The sequence below is a fragment of the Ceratotherium simum genome, chromosome 7 (assembly GCF_057802395.1).
Source record: "Ceratotherium simum simum isolate JZ-2026a chromosome 7, ASM5780239v1, whole genome shotgun sequence".
In the NCBI taxonomy this organism is placed as follows: Eukaryota; Metazoa; Chordata; class Mammalia; order Perissodactyla; family Rhinocerotidae; genus Ceratotherium; species Ceratotherium simum.
The window spans coordinates 21,464,431-21,480,435 of record NC_141906.1 but is presented as its reverse complement, the minus strand read 5'-3'; the positions used below and the strand labels follow the sequence as shown (position 1 = coordinate 21,480,435).

At 38.1% G+C, this 16,005-nt stretch overlaps 1 long non-coding RNA gene across 1 annotated transcript; it reads left to right on the top strand.

Annotated features, from left to right (window-relative positions):
• The first annotated feature begins 8,311 nt into the window (after window positions 1-8,311).
• On the top strand, window positions 8,312-12,460 carry LOC147916568 (uncharacterized). The gene is made up of 3 exons (XR_015552788.1): window positions 8,312-8,380; window positions 9,042-9,694; window positions 10,838-12,460. It is a non-coding gene; the product is annotated as an uncharacterized LOC147916568 (long non-coding RNA).
• The last annotated feature ends 3,545 nt before the right edge of the window (window positions 12,461-16,005 follow it).

Sequence of the window (16,005 nt, the reverse complement as noted above, 5' to 3'; positions counted from 1 at the left end):
AAAATGTGTGATATTGTTCTAGAAACAGAAAGATAGATCAATGAAACAGAACAGACCCAGACAACAAACCAACAGATAGCTGGGAATCAAATACAAGATGAAGCAAGTATTTCAAGTTATTGCAGAAAAGACATGTTATTCAAAACTGGTTTAGGACTATTAATCATTCATTTGGGAAAAAAATAGATCTCTAGCTTATACCAAAGCCAAAATGTAAATGTGTCTGGAAAAAATTAGGAAATATGTTTCATAAATTTTGAATTGGGAAGATCTTTTCCTAAGAGAACAGCTAGAATAGAATTCATAAAAGAAAATGATGGCATGTTTGAATCACACACATGTTTTACATATTTATATGACATATTATAAAGAAACTATAAGGGAACAAGTTGTGAAAAATATTTGAATTCTACGGAATTCAATTTAATATTCATATTGTATAAAAAGTACTCACAAAGAAATAAAATAATAATATACAATTTAATATATTATATATTTCAATATATTCAATATATTTCAATGTATTATATATAAATAGATAAAATATATAATATAAATATATACCATACATCTATAATATTTTAATTAGATGTTTATTATTTTATATGTATACACAGACATTACATAAAGAAATAAAATGCATATAGGATAAGAGACAACTTTATTCAAGACCAAAATACTGCAAATAAAATAATAGTGAGATATTAATTCTCACTCATCAAGATAGCCAAGATTGAGGCGGAGTCAAGATGGCGGCGTAGGCAGACTCTGAACTCACCTCCTCCCGTGGACACAGCCAATTTACAACTACTCGTGGAAAAATTACCCCTGAGACAGAACTGAAAACTGGATGAGAGGAACTCCTGCAACAACGGACAATCCTAACTGGGGTGGAAGAGGCAGAGACTCCCTTCCGGAGAGAAAAACGCCGCCTTCACAAGCCGCCAGCGTCACGGCCGCCCGGGAGCAGCTCACAGGTACGCAGCCTCCCTGGAGGCGCGGGGTCCTGAGCCGGGGAGCGCCCCCGCTGTGGGCATTTTGTGGACCCAGCACAATCGACACCAGTGGCATAATATCTGACCTTGCCTGCTACTAAAGCATTGGGGAGCACCCCCAGAAAACCCAGTTCACAAAGAAACTAAAACTGGCTCTTAAAGGGCCCGCGCACAAACTCACCCGTTCCAGAAAGCATCCTAAAATCACCAGAAAGAAAGGTGCACACTGCTTTGGTGACAAGAGACTCACCTAATAGGCCCTGAGTGCATCTCGGTGAGGGGTGAGACCTCTCCAGGGACTGGGACATTGGCGGCGGCCATTGTTGTGGCCTGGTGTGAGCGTGCTGACACAGACGCCATTGGAGTTTTCCCTGAGACCTGCTAGCCCAGGGTCTGCTCCACCCACTAGAGCACCGATTTAATCCAGCTCAGCCAAGGCAGGCAGCCCACCCTAGAGACTGGCCCCACCTAACAACAAGCCCTCAGGCAACGTGTGGGCCTGCATAGATTGGTGACTGGATTTTCTGCAGCCTGGCAACTGAGCTGACTTGAGCGGGGCAGGGTGTACACAAGGAGCGGGTGGAGAGTGTGGGGTGGTGGCGGAGTGTGTGGGGCTCCCGCCGTGGAGAGACTGGGTCCACTTGGGGAGGTTGGGGCGCTCACACGGGGCAGGACTGTGTTGACTGTGTGTGTGGACCTCTGGGCGGCAGGGCTTGTCAGCTGCAGAAGGCTTGTGCTTCTCAAAGACCCACATAGGAGGTTTGCCCCACCTTCCAAAGCCTGAAACAATTGGGTGCTCCTGTGCCTGAGGCCAGCCCCACCCAGCTGCAATCCTCAGAGAGCTGACAAGAGACCTAATAGGCTAGAGGTTTACAGCAATTCTAAGGCCCTGAGCCTAACAACCTGCCACACTGGGGGCCTACTCACTTAAAAGAAATACTGCAACACAAATGTGGTATTAGAACTTACAGCCAACTGTGCTGGGGCTCCCCACACCTGATAAAGAGACTGAAGGGCCCACAACAACTACAAGCAGCTGAGCATTACAACAGCTGGCCAGGAGCATAACTCAGCCTCCTGGGCGCCTATAGGGAGAGCTAACAGGCCACAATAGAAGGACACACGTAGCCCACATAGGGGCCACCCCTGGAACATTGAGAACTGAGGGAAGCACACTGGAAGCCTCCTAAGCCATCACTTACATAAGGTCACCTATCCAAGAGCAGGAGACGTAGCTGACCTACCTAGTACGTAGACACAAGCACAGGGAAAGAGGCAAAATGAGGAGGCAAAAGAATACATTCCAAGTAAGGGAACAGGACAAAACCCCAGAAAAGGAACTAAGTGAAACAGAAATGAGCAACCTACCTGACAGAGAGTTCAAACTAAGAGTGTTAAGGATGCTCACTGATCTGGGGAGAAGAATAGATGAACTCAGTGAGAATGTCAACCAAGAAATGGAAGATATAAAAAAGAACCAATCAGAAATGAAGAATACAATACTGGAAATGAAAAACTCATTAGAGGGACTCAAAAGCAGAGTAGAGGATACAGAAGAACGGATCAGTGAGCTGGAAGAAAGACTAGAAGAAATTACCCAAGGTGAACAGGTAACAGAGAAAAGAATTAAAAAGAGTGAGGACAGTCTAAGGGACCTCTGGGACAACATCAAGCGCACTAACATCCGTGTTATAGGTGTCCTGGAAGGAGAAGAGCGAGACAAGGGGGCAGAGAATCTATTTCAAGAAATAATAGATGAAAACTTCCCTAACCTAAGGAAGGAAACAGACATCCAGGTACAGGAGGCACAGAGAGCCCCAAACAAGATAAACCCAAAGAGGCCCACACCAAGACACATCATAATCAAAATGTCCAGAATTAAAGATAAAGAGAGAATCCTAAAAGCCGCAAGAGAATGTCAAGTTACATACAAAGGAAACCCCATAAGGCTATCAGCTGACTTCTCAGCAGAAACCTTACAGGCTAGAAGAGAATGGCACGATATATTTAAAGTGCTAAAAGGAAAAAACTTACAGCCAAGAATACTCTACCCGGCAAGGTTATCGTTCAAAATGGAAGGAGAGATCAAAATTTTCCCAGATAAGCAAAAATTAAAGGAGTTTGTCACCAAGAAACCAGTGTTACAAGAAATGTTAAAGGGACTGATTTAAGGGGAAAAGAGAAGACCACAAATAGGAAAAATTATCTATTTCCATGAAAAGAACGTAATGGATACAAATGCACAAAAAAGAGGTTAGATATGATATCAAAAACATAAAAGGAGGGAGGAGGGTAGTTAAAGAGTACAGCTTTCAGACAGAGGTCAAACTAAAGTGACCATCAATTCTGTATAGAAGAAGTAAGGAACAGAGAAGGACTACTTAAACACTGAGGAAAAAAAAAAAAAAAAGTTAAAAAATGGCAGTAAGTACATACTTATCAATAGCTACTTTAAACGTCAATGGACTAAATGCCCCAATTAAAAGGCATAGGGTGGCTGACTGGATAAAAAAACAAGACCCATATATATGCTGCATACAAGAGACACACTTCAGACCTAAAGACACTCACAAACTGAAAGTGAAGGGATGGAAAAAGATACTCCACGTAAATGGCAATGAAAAGAAAGCTGGGGTAGCAGTACTCATATCAGACAAAAAAGACTTTAAAACAAAAACTGTAAAAAGAGACAAAGAAGGGCATTACATAATGATCAAGGGAACAATCCAACAAGAGGATATAACACTTGTAAATATCTACGCACCCAATGTAGGTGCACCTAAATATATAAAGCAATTATTAACAGACATAAAAACAGAAATAGACAGTAACACAATAATAGTAGGGGACTTTAACACTCCACTTACACCAACAGATAGATCATCCAAACAGAAGATCAATAAGGAAACATTGGCCTTAAACGACACCTTAGAACAGATGGACCTAGTAGATATATACAGAGCATTCCATCCAAAAACCGAAGAATACACGTTCTTTTCAAATGCACATGGAACATTCTCCAAGATTGATCACATATTAGGCCACAAAACAAGTCTCCATAAATTTAAGAAGATTGAAATAATACCAAGCATCTTTTTCTGACCACAACGGTATGAAACTAGAAATCAACTATAGGAAGAAAATCAGAAAAGCCACAAATACATGGAGATTAAACAAAATGCTACTGAACAACGACTGGGTTAACGAAGAAATCAAAGAAGAAATAAAAAATACCTGGAGACAAACGAAAATGAAAATACGACATGCCAGAATTTATGGGATACAGCAAAAGCGGTTCTAAGAGGGAAGTTTATAGCGATACAGGCCTATCTCAACAAACAAGAAAAATCTCAAATAAACAATCTAAAAATGCACCTAAAGGAACTGGAAAAAGAAGAACAAACAAAGCCCAAAATCAGTAGAAGAAGGGAAATAATAAAAATCAGAGCAGAGAGAAATGAAATAGAGACAAAAAAAAAAAAGAAAAAATTAATAAAACCAAGAGCTGGTTCTTTGAAAAGATCAACAAAATAGACAAACCTTTAGCTAGACTCACCAAGAAAAAAAGAGAGAAGGCACAAATAAGTAAAATCAGAAATGAAAGAGGAGAGGTTACAACAGACACCTCAGAAATACAAAAGATTATAAGAGAATACTATGAAAAACTATATGCCAACCAATTCGACAATCTGGAAGAAATGGATAAATTCTTAGAATCATACAACCTTCCAAAACTGGATCAAGAAGAAGTGGAGAATTTGAATAGACCAATCACCAGTAAGGAGATCGAAACAGTAATCAAAAACCTCCCCAAAAATAAAAGTCCAGGACCAGACGGCTTCCCTGGTGAATTCTACCAAACATTCAAAGAAGACTTAATACCTATCCTTCTCAAACTCTTCCAAAAATTGAGGAGGGGGAAGCTCCTAACTCATTCTACGAAGCTGACATTACCCTGATACCAAAACCAGACAAGGACAACACAAAAAAGAAAATTACAGGCCAATATCACTGATGAACATCGATGCGAAAATCCTCAACAAAATACTAGCAAATCGCATACAACAATACGTTAAAAGATTATACACCATGATCAAGTGGGATTTATTCCAGGGATGCAGGGATGGTTTAACATTCGCAAATCAATCAACGTAATACACCACATTAATAAAATGAAGAATAAAAATCACATGATCATCTCAATAGATGCAGAGAAAGCATTTGACAAGATCCAGCATCCATTTATGATAAAAACTCTGAATAAAATGGGTATAGAAGGAAAGTACCTCAACATAATAAAGACCATATATGAGAAACCCACAGCTAATATCATCCTCAATGGTGAAAAACTGAAAGCTATCCCTCTAAGAACAGGAACCAGACAAGGATGCCCACTGTCACCACTCCTATTTAACATAGTATTGGAAGTCCTAGCCAGAGCAATCAGGCAAGAGAAAGAAATAAAAGGGATCCAAATTGGAAAGGAAGAAGTGAAACTGTCACTATTTGCAGATGACATGATTTTATATATAGAAAACCCTAAAGAATCCACCAGAAAACTTTTAGAAGTAATAAACGAATATGGTAAAGTTGCAGGATACAAAATCAACATACAAAAATCAGTTGCATTTCTGTACACTAACAATGAAGTAGCAGAAAGAGAAATTAAGAATACCATCCCATTTACAATTGCAACAAAAAGAATAAAATACCTAGGAATAAATTTAACCAAAGAGGTAAAAGATCTGTACACCGAAAACTATAAAACATTTCTGAAAGAAATTGAAGAAGACACAAAGAAATGGAAAGATATTCCGTGCTCTTGGATTGGAAGAATTAACATAGTTAAGATGTCCATACTTCCTAAAGCCATCTATAGATTCAATGCAATCCCTATCAAAGTTCCAACAACATTTTTCACAGAAATAGAACAAAGAATCCTAAAATTCATATGGAACAACAAAAGACCCCGAATAGCTAAAGGAATCCTGAGAAAAAAGAACAAAGCTGGAGGTATCACACTCCTGATATCAAAATATACTACAAAGCTATAGTAACCAAAACAGCATGGTACTGGCACAAAAACAGACACACAGATCAATGGAATAGAATCGAAAGCCCAGAAATAAACCCACACATCTATGGACAGCTAATCTTTGACAAAGGAGCCAAGAACATACAATGGGGAAAAGAAAGTCTCTTCAACAAATGGTGTTGGGAAAACTGGATAGCCATATGCAAAAAAATGAAAGTAGATCCTTACCTTACACCATACACAAAAATTAACTCCAAATGGATTAAAGACTTGAATGTAAGACCTGAAACTGTGAAAGTTCTAGAAGAAAACATAGGCAGTACGCTCTTCGACATCGGTCTTAGCAACATCTTTTCAAACACCACATCTGACCGGGCAAGAGATACAATAGAAAAAATAAACAAATGGGACTACATCAAACTAAAAAGCTTCTGCACAGCAAAGGAAACCATCAACAAAACGAAAAGACAACCTAACAATTGGGAGAAGATATTTGCAAACCATACATCTGATAAGGGCTTAATCTCCAAAATATATAAAGAACTCATGCATCTCAACAAAAAAACTACCAACCCAATTAAAAAATGGGCAAAAGCCCTGAACAGACATTTCTCCAAAGAAGATATACAGATGGCCAACAGACACATGAAAAGATGTTCAAAATCACTAACTATCAGGGAAATGCAAATCAAAACTACAATGAGATATCACCTGACGCCTGTCAGAATGGCTATAATTAACAAGACAGGAAACAACATGTGTTGGAGAGGATGTGGAGAGAAGGGAACTCTCATACACTGCTGGTGGGAGTGCAAACTGGTGCAGCCACTATGGAAAACAGTATGGAGATTCCTCAAAAATCAAGGATAGAACTACCATATGATCCAGCTATTCCACTGTTGGGTATTTATCCAAAGAACTTGAAAACACCAATTTGCAAAGGTACATGCACCCTGTGTTCATTGCAGCCTTATTCACAATAGCCAAGACTTGGAAGCAACCTAAGTGCCCATCAAGGGACGAATGGATAAAGAAGCTGTGGTATATATACACAATGGAATACTACTCAGCCATAAGAAATGACGAAATCCAGCCATTTGTGACAACATGGATGGACATTGAGGGTATAATGCAAAGTGAAATAAGTCAGAGGGAGAAGGCCAAATACCGTATGATTTCCTTCATTAAGTAGTAGATAATAACAACAATAAACAAACACATAGGGACAGAGATTGGATTGGTGGTTACCAGGGGGGAAGGGGGGGGGGGAGGGTGAAAGGGATAATTGGGTACATGTGTGTGGTGATGGGTTGTAATTAGTATTTTGGTGGTGAACATGATGTAGTCCATGCAGAAATAGAAGTACAATGATGTACACCTGAAATTTTTGCAATGTTATAAACCAATGTTACTGCAATAAAAAAAAAAAAAAAAAAAAAAAAAAGATAGCCAAGATTTAAAATTTTAGAATAAAAACCACCAGTGCTGATAAGACTATGGAGGAAAGGGCATTTTCATACATAGTAGGAATAGAATTTTTCTGGAGACTAACTTGGCAATATTTACCAAAGTTAAAAATATAATTTCCTTAGACATAAAAATTGCACTTCTAAGAATTTATTCTAAGGAAAAAAGTCATACAAGTGTGTGATGGTTAATTTTACGTGACAACTTGACTGGGTCGTGGGGTGCTCAGATACTTGGTCAAACATTATTCTAGGTGTGTCTGTGAGGGTGTTTCTGAGTGAGATTCACATTTGATTGGTAGACTGAGTAAAGCAGATTGTCCTTCTTAATGTGGTTGGGCCTCATCCAATCAGCTGAAGGCCTGATAGAACAAAAAGGCAAACCCTCCTATAAGTGAGAAAACTCATCCTGCCTAAGTGTGTTGAGGTTGGATATTGATCTTTTCCTTCCTTCAAACTCAAACTGAGCCATCAGTTCTTCTTGGGTCTCAAGTCTGCCAACTTTCAGACTGGAACATACACCAGTGGCTCTCCTGGTTCTTACACCTTCTGGTCCTCACTGGAACTTACATGATCTGGCTCCTGGGTCTCCAGCTTGTTGACTTTAGATCCTGGGACTTCTCAGTCTCCATAATTGTATGAGCCAATTCTTTATAATAAATCTCTTCACATATATATATATATATATATATAAAATATATAATTTAAAAAATTTTTTAAACAGAAAAAAAATTAATGAAAGAATCTTTTCTTTATTAGATTTAAAATATATCATAACAATAACAATGTAATAATTATTTTTTGTTTGTTTTGTGAGGAAGATCAGCCCTGAGCTAACATCCGTGCTAATCCTCCTCTTTTTGCTGAGGAAGACTGACTCTGAGGTAACATCTATTGCCAATCCTCCTCCTTTTTTTCCCCCCAAAGCCCCAATAGATAGTTGTATGTCATAGTTGCACATCCTTCTAGTTGCTGTATATGGGACGCGGCCTCAGTATAGCCGGAGAAGCGGTGCATCAGTGCACACCCAGGATCCGAACCCAGGCCACCAGTAGCAGAACGCGCGCACTTAACCGCTAAGCCACGGGGCCGGCTCCACAATGTAATAATTAAAACAGTGTCGTGTACTGGCCAAGGGAAATAATAAGCAGATAAATGGAAAAGAAACTGATATATGTATGAGTATATATCTGATATAAATACTTATGAACTGATATGTATGAAATACATATAAATATACAGATATTTCAATAAATTTTTTTTAGGAAAGCCACAAAGTATCAGATTACTAGATGAAATTTATAAATCTTTAGGGGTAGGAAAACACTTTCTAAGTTTGATATTAAAGGCAAAATCATGAAGGTAAAAATGACAGATTTAATGACATCATTTAAAATGATCTATAAGCTAAAAAAAAAAGCCAAATTAAAATTAAAGTTTTGAAAAAATATTTAAGAAATGAAAAAGGCAAATGCTCTTGATATATAAATATATACAGTTCCCATAAAATAAAAATTTAACTGTGATTATATCTCTATTGGCTAGTCTCTTTCGTGTCTACAATCCCCACCAGAAAACAGCAGTCCAGGGTGATTCTTCCTCCTCAGGTACTATGATTTTTAACATATTATATGAAACATATCCTGCACCCTGGCCCCAACTACAGTCGTCCCTCAGTATCTGCAAGGGGATTGGTTCCAGGACCCACTTGCATACCAAAATCCATGGACGCTCAAGTCCCTTATTTGTATGTAACCTACACACATCAGACTTAGGAGACTATAAATATTGAAAAGAAACCAATCAAATTATCATTATTTGCTGATGATGCCTGTGAAGCCCAAGAAAATCAACTAAAATATACATATATTAAAAATAGCTTTCCTGTAAGCTGGCTGGTTCCTTAATAGTCATAAATTGTATATTACTCTTGATTCTTCCCTCTTCCTAATGTCCCATGACCTATAAATACTAAGTTTCAGCAATTCTAGCTAACATTTCTTGAATCTCTCCACCTGACTGCATTTTGTTTTGAACTGCCCAGACTATTCACGTCTCACAGCAATCAAGGCCTCTGTGCAACAGCAGGGACCTTCAATGAGGCACTAGAGTCAGCCAAGATGATCAGATAGGCTGTCTGGAAGTCAACAGCAGGTCAAAGTCATCTGAGCTCCTGCTGGGCCAGCAGGTGGCAACAGGTAAATGATCAAGTGATCAAGAACTGATTCATGAACATTATGATTAAGCAGGAAACACAGATGTGTGTGTGAATGCGTGTGAGTGTGTGTGCTTAACTTTAGATCTCTCTAGATCCCATAGAACATACGCTTTTCAAACGCCTATGACATACTTACATAAATTGATCATATATTTGGCTACAAAGATCTAAATAAATCTCAAAAGATAGAAATCATACAGAGTACGGTGTTTCACCAAAATAAATTGAGTAAAAATTGATAACAGAAAATAGAAAGAAAAAAAAGGTTCTAAACACTTAGAAATAAATACCTCTCTCATGAATGACTTGAGTTTTTAAAAATAACCTCCATTTTATGGCATAATTAGAAATGAGTCATTGTCATCAAATGAAAGCATTACATATCACTATTTGCCCAAAGAGGTAAACTGAAGAAAATTTTTAGCCTTAATACTATTTATTTAAAAATGAGAATGATTTATAAAATGAAATATGCAATCAAAAGGAAAATTCTACTAATAATACAGCAAAAGAGGTAGAATAAACTACTACAAATAAGGTATGAATCAGATGAATTACAGAAAATTAGTATATTTAATTTAAAGGGAAAAAAATCTGCCTCTTTGAAATGACCAATAATTGGCACCTCCTGGGCAAGTCTACTCAAAGGAGACTTAAACAAAAGAAAAGAAAAAAAAAGAGATGTGGGACAAGAGAGAAGAAAGCACAAAAAATTAGAATGAGGAAAAAGATATATAACCAGAAATAAAAATAACTTGCTAGATTTAATATAATACAATGTCTCATTTTGTAACAAGTAATTTTTAAAATATGAATGAAGAGGGTTATTTGCCATGCTGTTCTAGAGCAGTAGTTTCCAATCTCTTTCATATCACAGCATATTTGAAAAATAATAATGTTTGTGGCATAATGGTATAAAAAAATTTTGCTTGTGCCAGGAGGCTATAGGCATCACAACTCAGCCCATCCAGCATGTCTCAAACCCATTGTGGTAGACCGGTGGGAAGCTGTATTCTAGAAGTCCCAGTCAATGCAATATGCCAAGGCAAGGGTAAGGGCAGACAATCAGGGTGAAAAATGCTAACAGGAGGAAACAAAATGATCAAAATTATCATTTTTGCAGATATGATTATCTAATCAAGTTGATGGAGAAAAAAAATGGGAAACACCCCAAGATAAAACCATGAGCAGAAGAGTTAAGAGTGATTCCGGAGAACCATAAGTTCAGAATCAGTGGGTACAAGCAGCAGGAAAAGGCATTAGAGGTAATTATCAGAATAATTAATTAGGAATTACCAATGGTTAGCCAATCCTTTTTCCTCTGCTTATGCTGAGCAGTAGGCCACAATCTCATTTCCGGTGAGACTAGAGCAGTGAGTGAGGGCACTGGGAACAGAGACTCAGGATAGTTTTCCAGGTAGGATAGGAAAGCCGAGATGAATGGATTGCACCAACAACCAAAAAAAAATTTAAAAACACACTTCACACGGCAGCATGTTCTGCTGCTTCAAACAATGAAAGGAAGCTCACTAGAAACCACATCCATAGATAAATAAGTGGGTATTTTCAATCCAAAGGTGAGATGACAATCAAGAACCACTAAGCATTTGAGGGAAACCTATACTTTGGAAAAGAAGACTCCCATTTCTTAAATAAAAGAGATAATACCTATTAAAACTGATCACAAAACAAAAAGATGTTAAAATTACTTCAATTAATATAATCACACTTTTTTACCAGATGATGCTTCCATTAAACAAGAAACACTTTAAATTATGATCATCAAAAAAATATTTGAAATCTTATTAGATAAGAAAGAGAATGGGCTGAATCAAAGAATGAACATGGTTGAAGAAGGGATTGGTGGACTAGAGAAGACAACTGAGTTATTCTCCCTAAAACAATACGGAGAAAAGATTCAGAAAACATAAGAGAAAAGTTGTTATGTAAAAGACAGATCCAGAAACTCAACCCCTATTTAAGAAAAGTTCCAAAATGAGCAAAGAAGGAAAATTGAGGAAAAGAAATAGTCAAAGATGACTTTAAGAAAACTTCACACAGCTGAAGAAACACAAAATCTCCAGGTTATAAGTCCCACTGAGTGATAATCATGACAAATGTAATAGAGGCCCAAATCCAGATCTCAAGGTGAAGTTCAGAGCACCAACAATAAAGGGCAATGCTGCAAATGTTTCTTGAGATAAAATACAGTTTACTCTAAAGAAATAAAAGAAAATTAATTCTACATTTCTTTTCAGCAACACATTTTTTTCTAGAATGCAACACAGTAGTATCCTCAAAAATCTGAAGAAAGTCAATTTTGAACCTAAAATCCCACATCCAGTCAAACTAGCAGTAAATGGAGGTACAAAAACAAAGCATTTTCAAACATAAAAGATCTCAGAAAGTTTACTGCTCTCAGAATTTCCCTGCAAGAACTACTCGAGGCTATCTATACTCCAGCAAAACAAAACAAAACAAAACAAAAGAATTCAAGTTAATGGAAGATCTCACACACACGCACACAAAATGATGAAGAAACAAGTAAATCATATAATTAAACCCAAATAACTATTGCTGCATGCTGCAAAACTAGAAGAGTTTGGAAAGAAATCTCAAACAATCTGAACAAGCGAGATAATAATGCAGGGTGAAGGAGTGCGTTTGAGGAGGAGAGAAATAAGCATGTACCACAGTTTTAATCTTATTGAAGGAGAAGGATATGGTAGATAGAGATATTGATTAAGTATACACATCAATCTAAAAATACGAATTTAAATTTTTAAGAATTTAACTCATTCAAAAACTTAACTCATCAATTTACACTGGAATGTAAATTGGTACAACCATTTTGGAATACAGTTTAGCATTATGTAGAAAAATTGAAAATATGCATAATCAACTGTACTCCTTTCAACAATCGTCTTATTTGTTCTGTTTCCATGTTCATTTGGTTGTACTTTTTTCTTCATTCTGGAGATAATCGTTAAGGATAGATAATTTTCCCCCTAGAAATATTGCTTCATTTCATGAGAGAGGATTTCGGAAGTTATCTTCAGCCCCCATTCCACCCCTCACTCCCTTTACCAATCCTTCACTCACAGTCATGCCAGTTTCTTCTTAATGCCTCCCCAAACTGTCTATTCTCCTGTCCCTTCTGCCACCACCCCATCCAGCCCACTACGCCTCCCACGGGCACAGCCTCGGGAGTCAACTAACGGGAAGCTGTGCTCCACACCAGTTTCCTTCTGATTCATTCTCTACTTCAGAACTTCTCAAAGATATTTTCAAAATGCAAATCTGCTCATGTCTGCCCTTGACTTAAAACTTTACATTGTCATTAGGGGTATACAAGAGACTTCAATTATAATTAAAGTCATATTATTCAAAGGCATCATTCAATTATAATGCTTTACTTAATTTAGTAGTGGTTACATGAAGGTTCTTTACATTCTTCTCTATACTCCATATGTGAAATATTTTTCACACAAGAAAAACAGCCAAAAAATTTTCAAAACAAACAGAAACTCAAAATAAAATATAGCAATAGAGCCTTTTCAATAGCTTCCTTAATGCAGCATTAAGACCCTGCATGTCTGGTCCCTGCTACCTCTCCAGTCAGATATCACACACTCAGCTTCTCTGGGGTCTTTGCTGGGATTTGCTTCTTGCTGCCACAAAGCCTTTGTTGTTTCTGCAATAACACTCTTTCCACCTACCCTTCCTCCACAAACTCCCTGGTTAGTTCCTACTCAAACTTCAGATTGTAATGCAAATATCACTTTCTTGGAGCTGTTCTTCTTGGCCTCTCCAGCCTAGGTCAAGTTCACTTATGTGTGTGTGTATACATATATATTGGTTCGCACTATATGTTCTTTCAAACACATAGCTTGACTTGTAATGATACGCTGATTTGTGTGATTATTTGATTTATGTTTTTTGCCATTTACCCTAAGCCCCATGTGGGCAGGAACAATGTCAGTTTTGGCTCCTTATGTTAGGGTCTGGCATGGAGTGACCCCTCAGTAAACATTAGCCAAATGAAGAAGTAAATGGGATATGATGAGTGTGGGCTGTGGTCAAAGACTTGGAACTTGGAGTTAAAGGGAACGATGTTCTGTTTCCACTTCTGCCACTTAGCCTTGGACAATGTATGGCAGCTCTCCACAGCCAGGCATCCTTCTGGGTAAAGTGAAGGTCACAGTAGTGCCCACGCTGCAGGTTTGTTTAGAGCATTAACCGAGAGAGCACAAAGCACTCAGTGCAGTGCGTGCCCAGCTCGCGGCAGGCACTCAAAGGTATTATTTGTTATATTTTCATATTTCTTTATTGTTCTTCTTCTATTGTTGCAAAATTTTCATATTGAAGTGTTCTCCCTATCTGCTCATACGCTTTTGAATGTACTTTGCTGATCATTTAGGTGCTACTGAAACTGTGTCTCTACCATCTATAAGGCATTTGAATGATGCTCAGGAAAAGACAGTGGCACCGCCATTCTATCTGTCAGACCTGCCTCTCTGTAAACGGCTGGGCTCAGCCTGGTGCAGCAGTGGGGTCCACAGCTGCAGCCCCAAGCAGGGAATCCTCCTGTGGGGTGACAGGAAGTGCGGTGGAGGCCTCTGTGCTCTGCCCTTTGTTCTTTCCTTCCACTTCTATTGAGTTCTCAGTTTTGTTTTGTTTTCAGGGAAAACGTAGCTGTGTTTTGCTTATAGATTTGTTTTGTTTTTATGTTAGATTTGTGTGCTTATATTAGACAAGTCTTAAAACCTCAAAGTGTTAGCTGGGGAAAACTCTACTGTTTTTACACAGAGTTGAGACTGATCAAGTTGTCAGAAATTCACGATTGACTGAGACTATCTGAAGTTTGGCCAACTTCTCCCAGTTTGACAAGCCTTTGTTACTCTGAAGTCTGTGGTGGCAAAAGGAGTTCAATGAAGGGGAACATCTGGATTTAAAGTAAACTTTAATTATATCTCCCATCCCTGCTCTAGGCCAATGCTTAACCCCAGAGAGACGCTGGAAAGTGTGGCTGCGTTAGAAACTCAGAAGTCTTTTTATAATTGCTCCCTCATCACAGTTTAAAACTGACACCTAAACTTTTAAAAATAAACGCATAGTCCCTGAATCCTGACACTATTCACCCTTGGTGAGTGCCCCCAGAGGACCTGAACGCTAGTACTAATTTCAGTAAACGTTTTCATGATCTTGGTTGTGGAGGTAACGTTTAACAAGTTCCAGAGGAACCAATTTCCTGCCTGAGGAAACTTCCTTACCAAGTTCCTAATTATTCCCAGACAGTCAGCGCCCTGTGGAATCCAGCCAGCCAGGGGAGGTTGTTAATAGGCCACGGGTGGTGGCTACAGTTTAGTTACCAAGGAAACAGATCAGCTGTACAGAGAGGCGTGTTTGACACCAGGAGACCAGGGACCTGTAAACACATGTATTTCTGTTGCTCTTGTTTTCTTTTAGCAGGAGCGGGATGCTGAGTAAATCAAGACATACATCTTGCCCTTAAAAGCGTTGAGAAATTGCCTACAGTGAATTCTCTAAACCACCATTCTCAAACGTTTTAGTCTCAGGACCCCTTTACACTCTGACAATTTATAGAGAACCTCAAAGAGCTTTTGTTTATACAGATTATAGTAATTGATAGTTACTATATGAGAAATTAAAACTGACATTTTAAGAGTATTTATTTATTAGCTCATTTTAAAATAACAATAATAACTCATTGCTTGTTAATAGAAATAAAATATTTTGATGGAAAATAATTATACTTTCAAAAAACATTTAGAAGATTGGCACTGTTTTACATTTTTGTAAATCTCTTTAATGTCTGGCTTAATAGAACACAGCTGAATTCTCATATCTGCTTCTGCATTCAATCTGTTGTGATGTATTGCATCATATAGCTTATGAAAAACTCTACTGTACATTTCTGAGAGAAGGAGAGATAAAAGGCAAATAGTATTTTTATATTATTATGAAAATAATTTTGACTTCACAGAACCCCTAGAAGGACCTCAGGGTCTCCCAGGAGTCCCTAAACCAACTTTGAGAACCACTACTGTAAATAAAACTGCAATAAAAGACGACCATTGAATAGTTTTATTTCTGAATGAAGCATAAGGCAAAGCAATAGAGAAAGTTGGCAGTTATGAAGATGGAAGTGTCAGTGTCCTACTCTTGGTATTTCCACTGCTTGAGGCCATCCCAACCTGTAAGGAGTTCTGGCCTCCTGCTGGGACATCCTTACAATGCCATCTGGGATGGTCTGCTCCACTTGCTGGG